This window comes from Camponotus vicinus, unplaced genomic scaffold (genome assembly GCF_025532165.1).
Source record: "Camponotus vicinus isolate PSW18456_S1 unplaced genomic scaffold, iyCamVici1.0 SCAF_4, whole genome shotgun sequence".
Lineage (NCBI taxonomy): Eukaryota > Metazoa > Arthropoda > Insecta > Hymenoptera > Formicidae > Camponotus > Camponotus vicinus.
In genome coordinates this window covers 21,059,376-21,082,912 of record NW_028141976.1, presented here as the reverse complement: position 1 = coordinate 21,082,912, position 23,537 = coordinate 21,059,376, and the positions used below count along the sequence as shown (strand labels likewise).

Below are 23,537 nucleotides of genomic sequence, written 5' to 3'. Positions count from 1 at the left end.
ACTTATTACGTTTTATGATATAATAACAATTTTACTTATTCATATTAATAATGCGTTAAAGATTAATTTTGTTTATATACATATGTTTAGTTATGTTTTGTGTTATTTATGCAGATAACATATGAATTGTGTATGTTTTGCAGTACAAATCGTACATTATACTGCATTTGGTATAATCATATTCGATTTAATTTATGGATGCAATACGGCTTGATGATGACATTCATGCTATCATGTCAGCTATTGCAACTAAATTCATATATTATCTTGCATTCATGCATTTGAAATAATTTTCGAAATCAAGAATAAGTGGCTTATTATATTGCAAGCTTATTGAGGCAGAATTATTCTGCTAAAAGTAAGATACGCGTCTTCGTACCACCGAGTTTTCGATTTTAACTCACAGCAGCTCATTGGGATGAGGCCGGATGACGGAGAAAAATGGGCAGCAATTTTCTTCAAGGGTAGTCCGACGAACGCGAAGTAAGAAAGTCAAATTGTTAGGTACGTTCTTAAAATCACGGATGAATCGAAATTGAAGGGCGAGAAGGAAATGAGCGATGACTTCATTAAATAATCTGAAAAAGAGAAGGAACGATTTTTCTCTTCTATATTTCACAAGATAATAACGTAATTCTTGGGGAAATTTCTTTGTCCTTCGAAAACCACAAGGACATGTATGATCAAGATTTTATGATTAATTACATCATTTTCCTTAATTAATTGTGAAATGCATTTGCAACAAAATTTGAAGATATTCTCGTAACTTATAATGGAAGTATAGATTTCTATGCTAAGTTTCTCTCAGTTTGATTTTACAGGTAAAGTAAATGTACAATCATTATTCTTTAATTATTACAAAATTACCTGTCAGTTTCACTTGCGCGATTCATTTTGTGCTACAACTTATTTTCCGTTCGTCTTTCTCTTCCACTTTTCGTGTCCCATCGTCTCTTTACTTCTCGCATTGAGGGTGACTGATTAAAGAAATCCACGTCAGATGCTCGCATCTTGGACAGAACGCCTGTCAAAAGGTTACGTTAATTGCCTCACGCTTGATTGATTAACGTTCTGATCCTATTAACTATTGAAAAAGATTAGAGGAAATCCTCTCGAGCGCAGATAGATAGTCCCAACGTTACGAAATCTGATTTGTTTCTATTGTAAGGTGAAAAATGGTTCTTTGCATCTCGGTAAGCATATTACAACAAATTGTAATGGATTAATCTGAAAATCAGTCATATTAATCTGAAAATCAGTCATATTATATAATAATCTTAAGGAATGTTATTATTCACATTTTTAAATGCTACGAATGTTTGTGTATTACCACCGAAAGATAATTATTTTAGCATTTGAAAAGATTATATAATTATTTAATATGTATGCAAATATAAAAAAATATATTTATAAAATATAAATAGATGTATAAGAAGCACAAAACAGTTACGTTGCAATATAATCAGTAATAGTGAGCAGAACAATAATCAATATGAACGACATGTGTACTTTGCATGAGAATACAATCAGTGCAATTCAGCTGGTGCAGGCACGAGAAGCATATCGCTGTGAAATCAGCTTCACGATGATATGCTTCCACTATACATATACCGCGCATACCGATGGTTAAGTCAACGATTGAGAATAGCAAAGCGCATAGTACTGAGAAGATGTATAAATAGATTCAATTTATCTTATCATATAATTCGAGAATAATTTGTTTTATTATCGTCACGTACAAGAACTTTATAAATTCCGAAGAAGCTCTATTTTTTTTTCTGTGAAAGACCGAAATATTCGAGAGCCGATGTTAATGAACGCAGATATATCGTTATCATAATCGTTGTATTAATAGACAACGGCAATTAAAACTTGCGAAGAATGATTCCGTCGACATACAACGATATGCATCGCGTCTGAACTTCATTCAGCGTATCTGGAGAAGGCTTGAATTCTCGGCTCCGAGTTATGCGAATTGATACCAGTAATTAAAACTTTCTTCGTCGTGCCATGATTGTGCTGTTAGCGCGAATCACATTTATCGGTACATTCGAGATCAGGCAAGAGTTATTGTTTGCGATCTTTATTGATTTTTCTCAAATATCAGATATATATATATTTTTTCTTTTTATTTCATAATATTTTTGTTTGTGTGGACCAAGTATTTAGTTAAAATTGTTATATGCAGTTAAATAATATTTTGATGAAAAACGATCCATTGGCTTCTCAACTATTCATGTAACAAATTATACGCGTATTTGTGCTGTTATACATCGCAAATTTGGTCGAAACGCTTAAATAATGTATTTCCGAGCCCATAAACGCAGAGAGAGGATACACCGATCATAAATCCAATTATAGGTGAAACTGTTTCCGATGACGTCACATCCATTCTTTGGCGGCTCTTTCCCTTAGTCTCGATCGGATAACAATTACGCCCATACTACCGCCTATACTCGCCCAGCCATCGATATATCTCATCCCTTTCCTTCGCCCCGACACTCCTTCGACAACTGACCAACGCCTCAAGAAAGGTCTCTCATTTCGCACTTATGAGACCATGCCTGCGCGCCATAAGTATTTGCTCGTCATTTAAAACAGCAGTAATATTTGATTTTAAAAAGTATCATTTTAATATTATTCACAAATTAAGTTCTACTTTGAAAATATAACACGATTTTCTTCGAATTCTTCCTTCAGAACTTATGTATTATCAATATTACACATATATTGTGTACAATCATTTAAAACTCGCATAATCATCTTGCACGTAGCTCTAAAAACGAAGGATGTATTTTTTGAAATAAAAATTTATCCCGGAAACTTTGTAATGAAAAGCTATTCTGATAATAGGTAAACATAAAGTATCATGTAATGACATGTATAAGACTATATTCATGTTACATGAAATTATTGATAAGACCAGTGAGATTATATTAGTAACTTGACAAAGGACTACTACAATATGAGCCTGTCTAAATATGGATGCAGTAGGAGAATATTGACTGGACTGACTACACGATAATAGACGGGCTGAAACAATATCTAATAGTAGGGATGTACAAAACACTGCTCATGTAACATACACACGACAGTTACGGCAAGAGAGAACTATTAAGTTGGTCATACAAACTGCATGTTTATTACCTTGCGACTATATTATGCTGTTAGCTCTAAATGAGCATGAAAAATTATTTTTAGACGCTGCTGTAAAACGCTATCTTAATTTTATCAACACATCGTATGCATTTTACATGTTATTATTACATGAATGTGTTGAATTACACGAGGCGATTATATCTCGCCATAAAATTGGAATGTATGTGCTTCTTAGCTTCGTTGGGCTTTAGCGGCTAAGAGCGATAAACCAGCGAAACATCACAAATTGGTATTAGCGGGCAATCGAGCACGAAATAAACAATCGTATTTAAACGTACATCTCTGCCATGAGCCGCCATCGTCCATTTGTCAGAGAATATCACATTTTTCCACTCGGCCGGGCACAAGGTACCGAGGACTCCGTTCGCTTGTGTGTGGCCCTGTTATGTGTCGCTGTTAGTGCGCGCGTGTATCATAAAATAAATCGCGGCAAATAAAGAAAGCGTCAAGATACAGGCGACTCTCTTTCTCTCTCTCTCTTTCTCTTTCTTTTTCTCGTTTCTTCCTTTTTTCTCTCGTCGGCGACGTTCCCTCGCGCCATCTCGATTCCGTCGACGTTCCGCGAAAGCCGACTCCTCCGACGACTTCTGGGATACAGAAGGAAGCCGAAGGAAGAGGCGGAAGAAGGACTGGGGGTGAACCTACCTTCGTATCCTTACTCTTTTACTCCGGGATGGATGTGGTATTGTACTCTCTTACGGTATTTCTAATAACTTCTTCTTCTACATTTCTCCCTCTTCTGCTTCTGGCTCGTCCTCGCTGTCTTGTCTATCTTTTCTCCACCTTATCCGCCGTTTCCACTCTCGTACCACTGTTCTTATACACTCCTTCACCCCGGTTGCTGTTTTCTCTTTTTCTTCCCCATGCCTGGACTTCACAATGCCAGTAGTAATCCGACACCGTCGAGTCTCTCTCTTTCTTTCTTCTTCCCTCGCCCGTGCACAACCCTCTTCCAGCTTCCCTTGCTCATCGTCCCCGAGTTCTCTCTGAACAACAATTATTCCGCCATATTGTCCGCTATCCTATATCGAAAGGTTGGAGGTCGAGCAAAACGAACTCGAAGGACGAGAGTGCGATGGATGGGTGGACGGATAAAGATGGAACGACGCGGTAGGATCAAGTTTTTAATCACTCTCCAATGTCAGCGAAAAAAGAAATGAGAGGAGTTTGACCTGCGCACATTCCTGCCCCTTTTTCACTACGACAGGCGAGACATAAGTATCGTCACTCTCTCCCTTTATCGTTTTTTTAAATGTGCAAAAATGGCACGCATGAATTTGCGAGATCTTTTACGCGTTGACATGATTCTGTCTTTTAAATATAATTAACATAATAAAGGGTTGCAATAATTAATAAATATAGAGCCATTCACATATTCCCGTACGGTAATATTAAAATTTTATATCTTTGCATATTTTTCTCTCTGTATTTCTTTCTTTTCGACTTACAATTAGTTTGCTAAATTGAATATTTTTTTTGCAATAATATCAACAACTTTAATTGTCGAATCAAATTTATTACAGAGATAAATGGCATATTTTAGCTCTATTAGTACAAAATAAAATTATCTTATTTCTCTGCATCAGTGACTATAAATAAAATATAAACATATACAAGTCATTTAAGTTATTTGTTTTTATTCTAGTAACATATTATATTTTCATAATATGTACAACAATTAAAATATAGTTTTGTTAAATATTTGATACTATATAATAACGATTTCTTTTGCATTATATAGTCAATACTATTGCACAATACAATATCTCAGAGTAATATCGTTATCGCCTTATTCGCTTGATTTATTTTATGTTTCTATTCATGGATATACTCTGTTACTCTTTATGCCATTCTCGCGTCTTATTTATAGTATATCGAATATTATCTATAAGTAGAAAATGTAATGGAAATGCATTACTTACAATTCATATATTCGCGATATTTGTATAATATAAATCTTCTATTAAATACACATTTTCTTATATTTAAAATGAAAAAGTTGTTTCAGTGCGATATTTATAAGGTATATATTATTAGTTAGACATATATTATAAGTCATATATGTAGAATAGCTACACATATCGCACAAGTTCATTTCACATTGTGAGATTAACAATTATTAAGCGAACCTCACCATATTGCTTATTTTCTTATGCTTGTTTATTTAAAACTAAAATGAAAACGGACCGGCGACATAGCGATGCCATTAAAACTGAACGAGAATGCATCAAGGGAATAACGTCGGTAGGCGATGTGACATGACGAAAGTTATGAAACACGCTGACAAGTATCTCGCAGCGCTTGCATCGTTTACGTATATAATTCAGAGTGTAAGTGAAGACAGAGCGATAATGATAACCCAAGGAATAAGGTAGAATGGAAACGTCTATAATACCGTGGATCTATCCTCGCTTGCGCGTGCACTTGTCAGAAATATCGGCCATTTCTGGCCTTCTGTCATATCTTCTTATTGCAGAGTGTCGGGCCATTATACATAAGAGAAAATGGCTTGGCACGACCGTCACTCACTTTTGACGTCTGACCCGACTTTGTCGGCGACCGTCGGCGGGAAGTGACGGAACCTCGCATTTACGAGTGGAAACGCTGGCACGAGCTAAGACACGTGCAAGAATATCTGCAGCCGTGCAATCGATATCCCGGAACGACGATGTTCGCGTCCGAGCTTTTACGAACAGCAGTAGTAAAATATACCACGCGAAATCACACAGTAGATTCACCCCGTGTTCGACTGATCGCACTCCAAGTGTTCGATATCCGAGAATTACTTCATCAACGCACACATTAAAACATTTATTTGATATAGTCGTTTATTCAATATAATATCAAGTGTAAATTTAAATAATTGGTCATACAATTTATAATATATTAGACAAGCATATATGCTGTGTTGAATATAAAAATTTTCTAATAAGTAATTTTAATAATGATCTTATTGTGATTAATAGCAATTTCATGCGTAGGCTATTATATTTAGAAGCCTCTAATATGGCGAAATATTTCGATGAAGCCTTATCGGCGAACGATTATATCGATAAACTGCAACGGATGTTACCGTTGTTGTTTCGTTACGGCAAAAAACTATCTGACTGGTAACCCCATCGCTCGAGTTTCACCCCAGTGCACAGTTTGCAGAGGATTGTGGAATGCTCCATCGGCAACGAACTACCCTTTGCCGCGAGACTTCCTTACCGACTACCTCGAGTAAAGCTACCCCTTATTATAGGGGTGCAATACCGATGTCGGTACATTGCGGTGCTAGTGTAATTCGCACGGTATTCCTAGCTCTAGTACTGCTTTACCCTCTCAGTAACTGTACATCATAGATATCGATGTATTTATTTAGATATACATTCTTATATCGAAAGCTGAATATCTTTCATTTTATGATATATCTATTAATAATATATATTTCGCTATAATTATATTATTCAAGATCAATCTGATAGTCAATTCTAATTATTTTAGTTAATTTATTATTTTATTAAACTATTTAACGCACAATAGTAATATAATCATTTTAATTATCTTTAAATTTTATCCTTAAATTTTATTCTTTTTAAATTTTTATAAAATACTACTGCTCGAAATATATGTAATGCGAAATGGTACTATTGCCACATACGATCACATTCCTATGTAAGCAACATGGTTTTCAAGTTTTCAGGTCAAGAAAACTTGATGCCTGAGAAGAGTGGCCAATTTTACCACTGATGAGCCACTACGTGATATGGGCTTCTAATACCGCGAGTTCTATGTAGCTACTGACGAGACACTTTTCTATATCGAGAATTTACCAGCAATTCTTTGATTCGTCAGTGATTGTAAGTATTCAAAGTTTCTTGTATATGTCAGATATATTGTTTGTTTTGTCATTTATTATGATAATTATAACAATTTTTTAAAATTGTGAAGTTTCTTTATATATTGAATACTTGATGTCGATGAAATAATACTTCATAAATTAAAATAATTTTTTTTTTAATGTTTATATATATTAAAAGTAAATAATAAAAATGCATGTGCCGGAAAGTATTTAGGAAAACGCATTATATACGTATTAACTCAAAATATTATGCGTGGAATAATAAAGAAGATCAAGAGAATATTACCGTTTAAAATATAATCGTACATACATAAACATAAAAATAACTGAAAAAAAATTAGATCTATTGTAGGAATGAATTTTGTAATATTTGTAATATCGTTAAATATGTAATCTCATATATGCTATAAATCTATTGTATTATATAATACATATATAACTAATCACATTTAATCGAAAATCGTAATCGGCGATTATTTTAATTGGAGAATTGATAATTCGCCAGCTTTCATTCTATTAATAATAGTCATACCAACCATGTATCAAAATCCTATCATCCATGGGGCGTGATATAAATAGCGATTTGGATTTCCATCGAAATGCACGGCGCGTTTACGTAGCATATTCACAGTTTTCGTAATATCGAATAAAGAAGGAAGTTATGTTCGCATAAATATAAATAATGTATCAGTTCAAACGCCTTATCCAATCATCTCGGATGCTGCGGGATGTTTGAAAATCATTGCACGTTCTATCGTTCCATAGAACATTCAGGCTCGGTCATCTAGACTGTCTTTTATAAGTTTCGCATGTTCCGTGTATCTCGAACATCTCAAAAAGCCTAAGGGGTCTACGTTGGCGAATTCGTTTGTATTGCGATGCTCCCACTATCGTTCGGTTTCTATCCGGTTTCATGGATTGTTTTCGGTCAGCCTAGACGGTAGACTGTAGAAAAACGCGCAGACTCGACGCGCCATATTGAAATTTACATACGTATTCGATGTACATAGTGTGCATCTACCTATCTACAGACGTGTGTACCTATATCGGCAGTGGAGTGAGAAAGGACTTAGGGTCTCTATTGGATTACAGAACAAGCGGCTAGCACTCAAGCTTCGTAACCCCCACCGTCTTGCTCGAGGCAAAGTAGTTTAGCTTTGGAGTATAGCCTTACCCATCTAGCCTTAGCTTGCCTGTCCATCCGTTACGTTATGTATCCAGGATCCACCCTAACGTCGTGTCTCGCCCTCCTTCTCTCCGCCGCCTCTCGTTCTTCCTTCCCTGTCCCTTCGTGCGTCGCGGCAACGTGACCGTCCCACGCAGGTAAGGAAAATAAAGGAGCGGCTCTTCTTCGCCTCAATCTGCACCCTTATAGGACATGTGTGTATACGAGCGAAAATAGCCTATCTCGTTGAATCATACATTTTGTTTTTCCGGATTTTCTTCGAGTCTTCTTTCGCAATTTCGCGTTTATAAATATATTATTTTCCAGTTTGTTAAATGTTAAATTTATAACAGTAATAATAAATTATTTCAATTTTTTAAAACAATGTATTTATATTTATAAATTTAAAATATATTTAATTTGGGATCTATTTTTCGAAATAATAACAAATAAAATAATTAAATTATTTTGCGTACATTATATGATTTAAATTATCAAAATAATGTAAACGATCTATGATTAAATTTATTTTAGTATGAAAATATATATGAAGTATTACATTAAATAAAGGATTCTTTACTTAATGAGCAATTTATATCGTTACTCCGAGCTTGCGGTTCGCGATTTAAAGCACATGTACTCGGATATTTCGTGCGATTCGTCAGTAGACGTGCGTCTCGACGTTTCACACCGCAGAAATATTATTGCTCGGGCAAGTAACGAACACCGCGAAGAGAACATCGTGTTGCGCTGTTAAATTAGCAATGCTACTTTCCGTTCCGACAGGGAACAAGTTGCCACGGTTGTTACCGGATTTACGTTTTACAGCCAACACGATACGCCGCGCGTATATACATGGTCACTAGCAAACAACGGGTACAACTTGACCCAAATATTCGAAATCGTTGCCGTCTGTCGGACAGAGGCTGGATAGAAGTTGGCGAACATTAGTACGCCGGTGGGCACGTGTATCCGTGTATATGTGTGTGTGTACGTGTACTTGGATGGTGGTAAACGCGATGTTATTAAAGTAGTAAATTTCATCCTCGCCAGGATATGGATTAGATTCCGCGTATGCTCGCCGGCTCGAAACGACGGTACGTCAGAAAACAAAGTAACGTTCCATTGTTTCAAGGAACAAGAGGGCCAAGCCGGTCTGCTGTGTGCCAGCGGTGGCTATTATTATGCCATGTGATACTGGGTCAGCTTAGAGGGACCTGTTAAAAAGAAAGAAAAAAAAAGGAGAAAAAGGGAAAGAAAGAAGAATTTGCTCGTAATGGGCTAATCCATCATCGGGGAGTAACGAAACGGGAAAGAACCAACGAATACTCCAAATTGCATTCTACAGAAAGGGATTTCGAACGATCGATAAGGTCGCGAGACGATATCAACGTAATACTCGTAATTCCGCTCCTCGTTCTTCGGATTTCTCTGCCCCGGCTGTGTATATATCCTATATCGCATAAACTTGGATCATAGTTTGCGATAGTTTCTAAAGCTCCACGCTCTTATGGGAGAGCCCACGGAAATCTTGTCGCATGTACATCTGCATACTTAATTATAGCATGTATGAAATTTATGTAAATCGATCCAAATTTGAGAAACTGTATTATTATTTAATAGCGAGAAAAGTCGCGCGCATACAATTTTTTGTTCGATATTTTTTAAATGGTATAATTTAAGAAAAAATAGATATATTTATAAGAAATGGAGTTTATATTAATGTTAAATCATAAGAAAAAAGTAATGTATCTTTCTAGCGATATACGCTACGTTTTTTTTCGTCGGTATCGCCAGACGGCGGGTACTTATGCCCAAAAGGCTGAGCAAATTGACTCGAGTTGCAGAATGAGTTAGTCTATCGGACAAGGAACTGGCGATGGGCCAGCTCATTAAGAGTAACATTCTTTTTAGCTCGGACCCTCCGAAAGACCATTTTGGTTCACTAAATATATATGCACATAATCACGGATATAATCGCTTATGCGACAGTCACGTTTAAAGAAATCTTGCACATTTAAAGGAAGGTCAAAGGCAAAATGCCAATTTAATGAGATCAAATTTAGTCCTTAATTATTTAAAGACGCCATTTTCACAGTGTGTAGAATTATGACATTATGAACAATACAATCCATTACAATTCATGGAAAATAAATTCATTTAAAAATATATCAATTTGCTATAATTCCGCCAACAAAAGATAATAATTATAATATTTGGATATTTTTATATGATTTATTATTTAATAACTCGCCTGTCGCTAAGTTTATAAAGTATATCTCATTTAAAATTTTGTAAAGAATATTATAAAGAAGAGAGGGAGAAAAAAAAAGAATCTTTCCGCGAGATAATCTATACAAAAGAAACATTTTGTTTTCAAGAATATTATTATACATATTTTTTCTCAGTATAGGAACTATTTACGTGACGATATTAATCCGCGAAGGGTTTAGACGATAAATCCTCCCTGCATCTCACGAAATCGCGAGGTATCGCGCTTCGATGCGTAGCGCAATAGCGGTGCTTAATGTCACGCAGCGCTACGCGTTTAATCTACAATCACGGAGCGGCTTATCCTCTTAATGCACACGACGTCTGTTGGAGGTCCTAGGACCTCCACTCGATTCGGGATTAGATAACGGCTGACTGCTAACACCTACGGTTACTCGCTACGGCGTTATCCGTAATTGGAAACTTCCGTATAATTATCCGCCCACGGCTTCTTGTCCGTCCGCATACGGCCGCGCCTGCAGCACGATAAAGCATCCTCTCATTCGTTGCCTGTTCTGGTAACCATCATTAATGCGATTCGCTCGGTCGACTACGAGTGTCGTCGTTTCGAGAGTGGCCGTGCGCCAATGTCGACGTAACGCCGCGAACGTGCATTCGGTTCGAGCGCTTTTGTGGCTACTATAGCGTAATCGCTGCCACAGAATCCGATTGTGGTTGTTTCGTCGAACGGAGGCACGTAGGTCACAAGATTCCTGGCACGTTCATAGATTCTATTGATTCTTGGTCATCGCGCTGCGCGACTTTCATTGCTAAAATACAATTGGCCGTTAATATATTGGTGCAATTAATAAATTTAATCTTCCGGCAAATGATCACGAGTCGATGGGGAACAAAAGTATTTTTTATCGAATTGCGTTTAATGATAATTTTATGATTTAATTAAACAATCGATACGTGCGATTTATACGAGAGAAAGAGACGTATGCTCGTAAATTTTAAATATTAAATCGATTTTTTGGATGAATAACAATATCTTACATCGAGATGAATAACGTGCGCAATTGAAGGAAACACAAAACGTCGATTTTAATCGACGCTAGTGCCATTTAATATACACTCTCGGGACCGCACGATCCAGAAGGATATAAAAAGAGCGAGAGCTTTCTCGAGAAAAGCGTTAGCCGTTAGCCGCGGGCCAGATCGGGATTGAGGTTTTATTGATCTCAACGAAGCTGTATTTTCGAGCGAGCTATAACCTAGACAACACACGACATTGCTTTTTACCAGATTTCTCTCCTCGGCGTTCTAGATTCACGCGTTATCCGCTTCCGCGGGCACGATTTATTCGCGGCCTTTTCACCGACAGCAGCAGCGCGGCAACCAACCTCGATCCCCTTTAAAACGGACACGCTCTCCTCCCATCCGTCGATTCCTCGATAAATTCGAGATAACGGTTCATCGCGTTTCGTCTTATAACGCGATTCCAAGAGGTCTATTCTCTCTTCCACAACCCCAACCGCGCAAATCGACCTAGAACAATGTCCGTGGAACGAGAGCCGATAGTCGAAGCAATGGGATTCGTTTAATATTACATTACGTGGTGGCTGCGAAAACATATACTACATATCTCCTCCCGGAAAGAGATCGGAACGGAAGGTATTTTTATTCGCCTCTTACAGTAGGATCCGTTGACGAGAGAGCGCGAGGAAATGTGCACGCGAAACGGAGTATCCGGTCCCCGGTCTCTATATTCCGGTGGCGTTTGGCGATGACCACCCTTCGATAACGTTTGGACACGTCCAACGTCGGAATTCCCGCTCAAGTCTCTTTCCCAAATCGACCGCCATCGCCTCGATATCCAACGTCGGCATGGCGGCAAACCGTTATTTCACGCCGCGAGGGACGACAACGGGGTGGGTGGGGGAGGGAGCGTGGGTGGACGACCCTGTGGCACGACGACGGGCGGAAAAATTCTCTCTCGAGCGCTCCTCGCCGGCCATTAATTCTATTGTCCTTCCGATCACACGGTATCTATAGTCGGGCTTTGTTCTCCGAGGACCTTACGAAAAAGTTGCGACCGAGCAATTCATTCGAGAGTCGGCGGGCTTACCGCGAGATAATAAATTGTACGGCACGGGACACGACACGACGCGGCGCGTCGTTTGCCTTTATTGCTCCACCTCGGTAAGTCGCGCGAAAAAGTAGCGAGTTTTGGGCACGTGCAGGCGCCGCGATTGCTTTCCTTGATACCTACGTCGGCGATCGCGTTTCCGCCACATCAATCGCGTATTTTCTGAATTGCCTTCGCCGCGAGTGCTTTCTTCGAACTCGTACGCCGTCGAAATCGTACGCCAAATGTGCCGCGAAGTAGCAACAAATGTATCGGCGATACTAACGGAATAATATTTAAAGGATAATATATGACAGAGAGAAAAAGAGAGATGTCGTTATATCGCATAATGCTTCTCTTTTTGTAACTATTACATAGTGTTGCATTTTATTATTTGCAAGTTGTAGGTATACGTTAGGTGTACTATTTTCAATCAATTTTACTAAAATTTCAATAAAATTTATTTATGCTTAAAACAACCGTTGATGAAGAAATGCGCGTTTAAATTAATTCGTCGCTAAACTGTCAACAGAGGTTTATTTATTTATTAAATAAAAAAGGAGGAATCGAAAAGCAATGTCAAGTTTTGGCCACAACAATGTTTTTTCACGAACATTGGAAGATAAATGAAAATAGTGAACACGACTAAGCGCATTTATGGCAAGTAATGAAAAAAAACGAGTTTAACGGTACGTTTGTGACCCAATTCCCATTTTACATTTTAAAGCGCCGCGACTCGTTTAACTCCATTACAAGGACGGTATTTAATTAACAGGAAAAAAATGTTGAATAGTTTCGCTGTAGTTAACTCCGAACTTCCTAGCAACGTAGACTGTCGTAAGAACCACGCTCAAGTCAGTTGACTCTTAAAATGTCCGTGGATCGAACTCTTTAAAGAGAGAGATTGGAGAGAACAAGAAAGAGAGAATTTTATAAATTCTTTAGCGATTGTACTCTTACACCGTGTCATTGTGTCGTATACCTCGAATTTTATTTGTAAAACGCACGTTTGCGGTTTTTCAATAGTCGGGAAATCACGCTGACGCAATTCTACAAACCGACATGAAAGTGAGCAAATCAAAATTTTCTTTTGCTTCTTTTTACCAACGCTTTTTGAAATATACTGTTGGCATAGGGAATGGGTGTCTCCCTATGTGTCAATATAACCTCATAGAAAATATGTCACATCTATTTCCAGAAAACATGTAACGAATATTTTTCATATTTTTACCTTTTGACTTAATTAAATAATTGGATTTATGCAAATGTAGCTAATTAAAAATTAATCTCTCATAAGCCAGGAAACACTAATATATTAATTCTAGATTTCTTTCTTAAATTTATCGGATATTCCTGAAATATTTTCTTACATTATTTTTAATTCGTAAAAAAATGTGGAATTGTGAAAATACGCGAAATTAGCAAACGATCCATTGAGAGAAGTTACCATCACCATACTGTTTTCTTCTCTTATTTCTACCAATCAATTTCATTCGTTTCACGCCCGGTCGTTTCTACTCGGCCGAATCAATTTAATTCTGATTAATTACGTTTTAATTAATACAAACGCATTTTCCGAACAATCTTAGGCTGCGTCTGGACCAAGGGAGGTCTGCGAATGTACATCGTTTTTTTCTGCTTAGTTCTTCGCTTTTATCTCCAATGAAATCGAGGCACAATTGTCTCGGAAATCCGAGTGAGAAAGGAAAGTGACTCTTCAATCCGGGGTCGGGTTTTTCCTAGCATAGCAGATTAATAGAAAATAATGACCGGCAACGTAGAACCGCGGTCGAGGAATCTCGTTATTGTGACTATGTCGAAAGACCATCGTTCATATTTATTTGTGACGAAACTATTCCAGTACAATCATATAGAATTCTATCCGATAATTGTCTGAACGCAATGACTACGATCCTTTCATATTGTCTTTTTTGCTATCACCGTAAGACACAAGAGCTACATGTATTAAAGTTAAATCGAGACAAAAATTTAATATTAATACAATCTAGACGAAAATTTTTCTGGAAGAGAGGTCGACGGTTTGATACGGAATATTATGCACTTGAAAGCAAAAGAAATAAGCAAAAATTTCTAAAAAGGAGAAGAGTATAAATCCCGACTGGAAATCTGCTGATAAATTGCTACATGATAAAGCGCGCAGACGACATTGCTTTAAAATTGCAGTTTTTTTGCAGAAAATAAAATCACAATTTCAATCGCAAAACTTTACAAATCTCGTAAATTGATATTGACAATTATATCGCTACTCTATCGAATTAGTTATGTGACTAGCGAAGTAGATATTATTTCTCCGTACATCTTTTTGCGCTTGTGCTTATATTATCGCGAATTTCTTCTGCATCTCATAATCGTATACCTTTTATATGTAACTGTGTGTGTGTGTGTATGTATACGTATTAAACGCGCAATACTCGCTTCTTCATATCCGCGCGATTGCGGGCGCGCTCTTTTCAGACTCGTTTCCCATTTCTCGCATTAGCGAATTTCTCCGCACGACTCGCAGATAAAATCACGTTATAACGATATTCAAAAGTCGAGAGCTCTCCGTGCCGCGGCAATAATTGTTCATAGCGGATGTCCGTGCTCCGTCTCTCGAAAGCGCGCGGACGATTTTCTCTATCTCGAAGGCGGCACGGTCGGTTATCAGAAGAAAACGCGTGCGGCAACTGCTCAACCTCGAGATTTCCCGGGAAAGGCGGAGAAACGCGGAAAAACATTCTCACAAAGAAACTCATCGTTTTGCAGCTGCAGGTAACGTCGGCGGTCCGCGTTGCGGTGTGCCACTCCCAAGATAATGTTAATATCCAGCTCGAGGTTTTGTAATTGGCAATTATTTTAGCTTACTCCGCTCTTTGTTCTCCGACGTTATCCCGGCGACGGTGCTCACCCGGTTTCCCCGAAGAATCCTCGAATGTACCTTGCACGCCACACAGCTGCGCCCTTTACGCAATCATTTCGCAGCTAAGCCGCCACCGACTCATATCACTAGCGGCCTGGAACTTCTCTTAACGCGAGAACGGATGTCTCGTTTTCCGTTGAATTTCTTATTATCGTTGGACGGCGGAGAAAATTCGGGATCAGGATTTTCCGAATATACCTAGGAGCTACCAACTTTTCCGCGAGACTTACGGTAACGGGACAAATATTTTCCAACGTTATTCCGGGCGAATCTTTCGCGTCGCGTCGATGTAAACGCAATGTTTGTTCGCGTTTGCTCGCAATGCGCGTCCACCCACAAGGAAGACTGATAGTCAAAAGCGCGGCATCAGGATCGGGGCGCGTTTTAGCGGTAAACGCGAGGCGTGGCTTCCGGACTTTCGCGTTACGGCGCGCTATCGAGGACAGGCATAAATCCTGAACGTCGACCGGCCGCGAACGAGCGCCGCTGAAGCGCACCCTGTACACCCTGAATCTCTCTTTCTCTCTCTCTCTCTCTCTCTCTCTCTCTCTCTCTCTCTCTCTTTCTCTCTGCGATGTACACGCACACAAAAGCGAAAGGTTATTAACGAGCCCAGATTAAACTCGATAACACGCCGCGACGGTATCTTTCGGTTCATGGCGATGCACGAGGCGCCCTTTGCCAGCGCCACGCGCACCACCAGCTCTCCCTCGTTATCCATTTTCGCCGTTAACGTTTAATGCATTTCCCATGCGGGGACGCGCACCCGCCGTGCCACTCGCAAGCCTCGCTTCCACAAATTTTACAAAACACCGATATAAATCGTTTGATAACGCGCGTTGGCTCCGAGCGTCGATATATACAATGCGGGAGTCGACGGCGGCAAGGGGTGAGAAAGGGTGCGGGAAAAAGGGAAGAGAAAGGGAAGGGGAGGGGGACGGTGGGCTCGCGCTGGAAATTTGGCGATACGCCAGGCGCATCGACGACGCTGCAAAGTGCGCACGCCAGCCGGTGCATCGCGTCGTTCGGCCGGCCGAACGTGTCGGATGACGTAACCGATATCACTAATTGCAAAAACTACCACCGCGGAACATCGCCCGCGGTATCTCGCACCGGACTTTTTAACCCGTGCGCGTCGCCCGGTTTTGAATTCGATACTATCGCGAGTAATTTAGACGTTTCTTTTAACGCGAAACCACAACGCCAGCGATGTTGCTATCACTCGTCGATGCGCGCGGAATTTCGTCAAAACTTTTCTAATATCCATCCACACACACGCACACATACGTATATGTACACACACGTGCATATATATATTTAGAGACGTGTTTTTAACTGCCATTGCCGTGTACCGGACGATATACACGATCGTGAATATTCCGACGTCACTTTCAATTAATATGGATATAGAAAAAAAGAGTCCGCGGATATGTATAAAAAGATATTAAAAAAATTTCAGCTCGCGGGAAAATTCATACGCGCAGTGCGATAGAAAAATATCAAAGTATCAAAGCATCGAATTTATTCAAACGAATAATATAATACGCTTTCTAAGGCAATATTAAATAAAACGGGGGCGCGTGACTAAAGCGTTGAAATAAATTTATATGTATGTACTTTCGTATAAATGTCGACGAAGAATTTCAATCTCCGCTAGCAGAAATCCGCGGTGGGACTTCGTCAAGAAACGTTTCCAAGGCCTGTGCAACGACGCGGACACTTACGGCAATTAAGCATCTCTCCTCTACAGGATCCGCAAACTCTTCGAGAAAAAACTAAATAAATAGAGGAGTTCGCCTTGCAGGCCGCGAAGGACGAGGTCGATGTGGATACGCGGCGGTTGGTAGTGCCAGGGAGCTTGTGCAAACACAAAAGCTCACGGCTGAAGATAAACAGCGAGACTGTAAGCTGCAACATACCTTCGGGCATTGCGCGGTAGATAGGTAGGAAGGATAGAGGTAGGAAGAGCCAGAAGGAGAGAAATACACGGACATTGTGCAAGGTTGTGTGCCTCTTTTAAGGAGACGGGAAAACTAAGACAGGCAGAGAGAAAACTCTGGCGAAAAAGAGCCACCTATAACGTTGACACCTAACAGCCGAAGGTCTCCCCGCCTCTGTAAACTTACGACATTAAACCGTCTGTGGAATAAACTCTCGTTTTAATAGCGTAAATATAAATGACGCGTAATCCACTTTGTCTCTCTGTTGCGGTGTCTCGCGCGAGATTTTTCCGTAACGTGGGAATGTCTCCGACATATCGTGAATCTTTTCAGGTCGCATCCGTTCCGGATTGCGAATTTTGCTCGAATGGTTGTCAGATAAAAGCGTTGTTCGTAAAACATAGACGAGAAATATATTTACATTAAATTTTATATTTTAATACGCAATACATAAATATTGAAATTATACGATGTATAATTATAATCGTGCATTTGATGGGTAATTGACAAGAATAAATCTCTAGGTAAATTTTAATTTGTATGTATGTGTGTGTAAGCAATTATATCAAGGCTAAAATATCTTACCTGATGTGGTTTCCGTTGGATAGATCAGAAATTGTCCTGCAACAGATACAGATATTTTTGCTAATTATTTATTATTAATACATGAACTAATAACAAAAATAATAATAAATATAATTATGCTACTGGCTTGGAAATAATAATATAATTAAATTCATTTACCGATCTGACTTCCTGTTTTGATAATATATAACATGTAAAACAAGGTAAAATGTATATAATATTATAATTGCAAATTATACACATATATTATTCTTAACGCTTCGTCACGTCTAGTATCGATATACATTTATCGTACATTTTCTGCATGCATTAATATAACTACAGTTTAAATCGAGCAATTTAAAGTAGCTTGGAGCAGAGATGGATAAGAGTATATTTTGGAACAGCTAATCTAGGTTCAGGTCTTAACTTGTAACTAGGTTAGTGGACGCGTGCTCATCGTCCGTGACAGAGGTTTGCACTTCAAAACTACGTGACGTGGCTTACGTTCTCGCTGCGTATTCTCGGAAAACTGACGCGTTGGTCATTACTTGCAGCAACGAGTACCCGATCGCAAGGGGAATAATTAATTCGAGCAACGTCATTAAAAGTACCGCGAAAGTTAAAACATGCTAAATGACACGTTTATCATGGTAAGCGTGTTAAAGCGACACTCTCGGCGTTGTAAACTCGTAGAAGGGACGCATGCAATTATACGGAATTAAATAAAACACATGATTTCATAAAGGAACGCTTATGAATCGTGTGCGCGTCTGATCTTTTTCGTTCAACGAACTGAAATAATTAATAAATAATCAATAATAATCGACAAATAATCGATAAATTGCATGGTATTTAAATAAAAGAAAATGAGATAATATAATTTTTTTTGTAGTGCACAGATGATAGCGTCAATAATTATCCATCGAATTTATCACGAACGTATTCTCCTGTGGCCTGCGTGTGTCGAGTTCGCGCATATAATTTATTATCACTTCGCGTTACACTAAAAATGCCTTTACTGATTCATTCGCAGACGCATAAAAACCACGCCGCCATACATTACTCCGTGGAGACCCTTGTACTCCACTTTACGCACACACAATCAACTGCGCTATAAAGCGCACCTCAACCTACCAATATTTTTTCCACTACTTTTGCGTTTTACAACTTTGAGCATGAATATAAGAGGCAACGGAAACTTCATCACTATATTCTTTCATCAACTTATCTCATTCCTAACATTTTACGACATTGTGTGTCTCTATGGTTAATTTTTCTGCACATGCATTACTTGTCACAGAGTTATTATTTTTAACCGAACGTTATCACTACAGATTTCTACTGTCGCGTTTATGATATTCAGAAATTTAAGTATATTTTTTTCTTACTTTAATGCGATTTCACAGATAGAGCTTTTGTTATCATATATATGTAAAGTGGCGTATACAGATATAAATAAAATTCGTTTATAGTATTCAGGGAGGCTAAGAAATTCAAAGCTAACTGAAGTTGTGCCGAGTTCGAAACTTGCTTCTCGAGGCATAGAGGCAGTAAGATCTTACACAATGCGTTACAGACTATAGAGCTCCCTTGTTAAAGATTAGCACGATTCTAGAAAAGCTCCTCGAGAGTGAATGAAAGACACGAACGGGGATATTGTTTTCTTGTCGCGTGCTTCAAACTAACTGCGAAGGATAATAAAGATACAATAGAATAGAAACAAGATATCGCTAAAAGAACGAAAGATTTTAAGAGCAGTAAAAAGAATTTTAATTAGGATCGAAAGTAATAAGATTTATATATATATATATATATATATATATATATATATTTATATATTTATATATTTATATATTTATATATTTATATATTTATATATTTATATATTTATATACACATATATAAGAAAAAGATGTGCGCGTGTATTAAAGGAGGCATTTGAATGTTTATGTTTACCATATGTGAAACCAGGGCATTTTAACATATGAGGAACGTAATAAATATAACGGTTCGACTACCTTTCGAACAACAAATATTTGTTCCATATAATTACAGCAATCTCCTGGGGAATACTTTTTATATTCTGATATACATAAATTGGATAAACCAGGCTCAACATACACATAATCGTTAGTATTTTATATTTTAAATCTCTTACTATATCGCTTGCTAATAAAATGTCAATCTGCCCTTTTTTTCGCCTTTACTAAATATATGTTACAATCTCTTTTGAAAATCAACAGGACAACTAATAAAATTTATATTTTGCACAAAAATAGAAATAAAAATTAAATAATTTTATTTAGTGTTATAAAATATTCGCGGTTACTGTAAAATTTTATAATTTTTATTATGTAAGTTTAATAGATATTATTTTATGGATTTAATTATTTTACAAACTATTTGTACTATTTTAATGATTTTATACTTATCGCAACTCTTATTTATGTAAAATGAAAATAAAAATATTTTTAACAATACATTTGTATTTAGTAATATATACGTACGCAAATGTATTGTTAAAAATATTTTTATTTCCATTATGTACGCATTTTACAAAGAATAATTGATATTGATATTTATTCGGTAATAAGAGCATCGATCGCGTGGCTTGTAATTATGAATATAAACGCTTCATTTATTTTTACCTATATGTCTTTTTCTGCTTATATAGTGCATACTGCAAATCATCCTGCTGGAACGATTAATTGGGTCAAAATCATTATCGGTCTCTCCATTGATATAATTAATGATCACGACTTTGAACAGTTAACTTCAATTATTAGGGATCTGTACCACATTCATTATTACCTACCAACTGTACGTACATACATATACATCTAGACGTAATTTCGTTAATGTTAGAAGGTAATGCTGAGACTGCCCTATTATTTAAGTTGTCAACTCTACAGAAACTATGCAATTTTAAAAATATAGCTTGTGTGCACAATATCATGTATATAATATAAATAATAATTTTTATATTTGGCATATAAAAGAGAATTCATCGAGAGAAACTTGATAAAAATATCTATATCAGTTGTTTAAATAAAATTCAGTTTTATATAGAAACCGTATGCGATTTTGTCTGATAAATATAATAAATATTTAAAACTCCAGAATTTTATTGTATTTTACACATTATTAAATATTTTTCTCTCTTTCGTATGTGAATAGAAATAAATCAATACATAAATCTTCTACTACATTAAATTTGCAATTGTATGAAACACAATTTGTTTCTCGGAGAGATGGAGCATGGTACAGCGTACATGCTTCAAAATTTAATAAAGCTAGAATAGCACGGGAATAGTATAAAACGATCGGAATAAAATGATTTTCCACCAGCTAGCCTGGGAAATTCCATAGAATAGTAGTGAGATTACCAATACATGGAATACGTAACGTATCGCGAGACACTCGCATTAAGAGATCAATATTTGATGTCACGGCAATCGATAATTGAACGTATTGTTTTCCGAAACGTGCTTTCAAACGTTCATGCTTATTTCGTGATTCGTCGGACTTGTGAGCGTTTTATTGTTAAGGGAAATGCGAAAAACTTAAGCTGGTGCACTTTCATTTCACGGATGTCAATGTATGGTGTTATATCCATTGCATCAACAAAAAGAATTCCTTCTAATTGGATGGAATTACATGATATGCTTGTACGCGTTTATCATTTTTGTTTTGGACCTTTTTATTCTACGTTTTACGTTGATACAATCAAAAAAAAAATAGCGCGTTCTGTACATAAAATAAGCTTGTTCAGGAATATTCCGATACGCAGTACCCCTTTACTGAGAATTGGACGAACGTAAATGCTAGGTTTCGTTCGAAGAGGGGTTGGGTCTCCAACAACTTGAACAACTTCACAATAGTCGTGGTCTTTGCACGGCCCGCTACGCGAAATAAACTTTACTCGCCTAACTTTAAAATTGATGACCGCGTTGTGTCGGCACATGTAAGTGTATTCACAAGACAAAAGTACGATGGTTGTCAATGAGAGTTTATCGGGTGCAATTTCAGATGTACGTTCAGCGCGATTTAGATCGGAGATAAGCAAGTCATCATTATCACGCTTATGAGAATTTCCATTCTATTTCGTATGGCTGACGTTATACACAGAGAATATAATTATGTAAATCGCGTGAGAAAGAGAGAGGGAATATGTAATAGAAAAGACTCTCTTATGCAGTCGGGCTCTTCACAACATGAATTCGAGAACACTTTTCCGCAGAACGAAACCAGCTTACATGGCGATTGTAAGCTTCTGCCGATGACTAGCAAAGCGATCATCGAGAAAATTTCAGATCTGCTCGAGCTAGCAACGAACCATTGGACTATGATCTCCATATTTGGTTTGGTTTCATTGTTACGAAAAGGGCATGACTCGCCGCGTTGCACTTATTGTTAGGTGCAAAAACGCGTGAATTTCAATGTGGAATCGCACTGTTTGAATCAAAGGGACTGGAATTTGGGGCGGACAGCCATGCGAGCTGGTATGTAAATGTATCTACTCTTTCTGTTTGCTGTTACACAGATGACATGGAAAAATTGTAGAGATGATTCTACATACATACGCGAAAACACATTTGATTTCACATTTCGTTGTAACATATTTTAAATCGCAAAAATGTTGAAAAAAAATTAAATATTATTATAGATAGATTCAGTTACTTTTAAGCAAAAAAGCTTGTTGTTTAACTTTTAATTTTGTCATGATTGCTAAATTGTTACAAGAAAATCATAATATGTGTTGATGTAAGTTAAATTTAAGAACTTGAAAATTATTATGGAATCTAATATCTATACAGAAATAGCTATATAAAATGCGTCACGATGAAAGTGATAACGTCAAACTTCTAATAAATTATTAAACAGGAGGAAAATATGTAGTTGGTTCTTTAAAGATCTTGTTTTTTAAATACGATGTTCCACTTATATTTGAATATTAATAATAAAATATAACATTGTTGTAAATCTACATCCCAGTGAATAAAACAAAGCTATAAAATTCTTTAATTATAAAAGGAAATATATAACAGGAAAGTAATATTGAAAAAATGTTACGCGCAATATTATATAACAAGGAAAAGTAATATTTTTCCATAATGTACATTTTTATCAAATTGCGTTAAAAGTTTATCAATGCAAGCTTCATATATTTTTTGGTGTAATTACAGTCATTTCGTGAGAAAAAAGTAGTTGTTAAAAGTCAGCCGTGAACGTACGTCAGAAACCGTATGAATGCGTTGTAATTTAAATTACTTATTTCAGATTGTTAGCCTGGTTTGCTTTTCTTCCGCTTTGATTAAATGTTTTAACGTAGCGTGGATATTTATGAGATTACTACGAGCTCGGCCAAGCATCGCTTTAAATGATCGAATTTTCCGGAATGTAGGATACGAAAAAGATAAACACAGAACCGGCCCATAGGAATTCTAACATAATTACGCGGCGAAGCGTGGGTCTCGCTACTACAATAAGTGTAGTACGTGCCGCGTTTGCACAATGCGTATTAATCCAATAATTACGTACTAAAACCTGCGTCCATCCGAGAAGCAGCTCTTACAAGCTACTACATTCTCCCAACATGC

General features: G+C 37.4%; 1 protein-coding gene and 1 long non-coding RNA gene across 13 annotated transcripts in view; one reads left to right on the top strand and one right to left on the bottom strand.

Moving 5' to 3' along the window:
• LOC145971141 (uncharacterized) overlaps positions 1-23,537 on the top strand; it is a 239,991-nt gene that overhangs the window by 108,590 nt on the left and 107,864 nt on the right. Inside the window, exon 4 of one of the 3 annotated variants that reach the window (XR_014438775.1) lies at positions 6,838-6,867. The exons of the other annotated variants lie outside the window; for them this stretch is intronic. This is a non-coding gene — a long non-coding RNA (uncharacterized LOC145971141). Of the gene's footprint in view, positions 1-6,837; positions 6,868-23,537 lie in introns of those variants that run through there. 3 annotated transcript variants of the gene reach the window in all.
• The window catches only part of Ten-a (Teneurin-a transmembrane protein), a 448,925-nt gene that overhangs the window by 318,453 nt on the left and 106,935 nt on the right, over positions 1-23,537 (bottom strand). For 9 of the 10 annotated variants that reach the window (XM_083098478.1, XM_083098483.1, XM_083098481.1 and 6 more), the window contains exon 2: positions 17,956-17,991. The exons of the other annotated variant lie outside the window; for it this stretch is intronic. The gene's annotated coding sequence lies outside the window, so the exon portion shown is untranslated. The remainder of the gene's footprint in view (positions 1-17,955; positions 17,992-23,537) is intronic. 10 annotated transcript variants of the gene reach the window in all.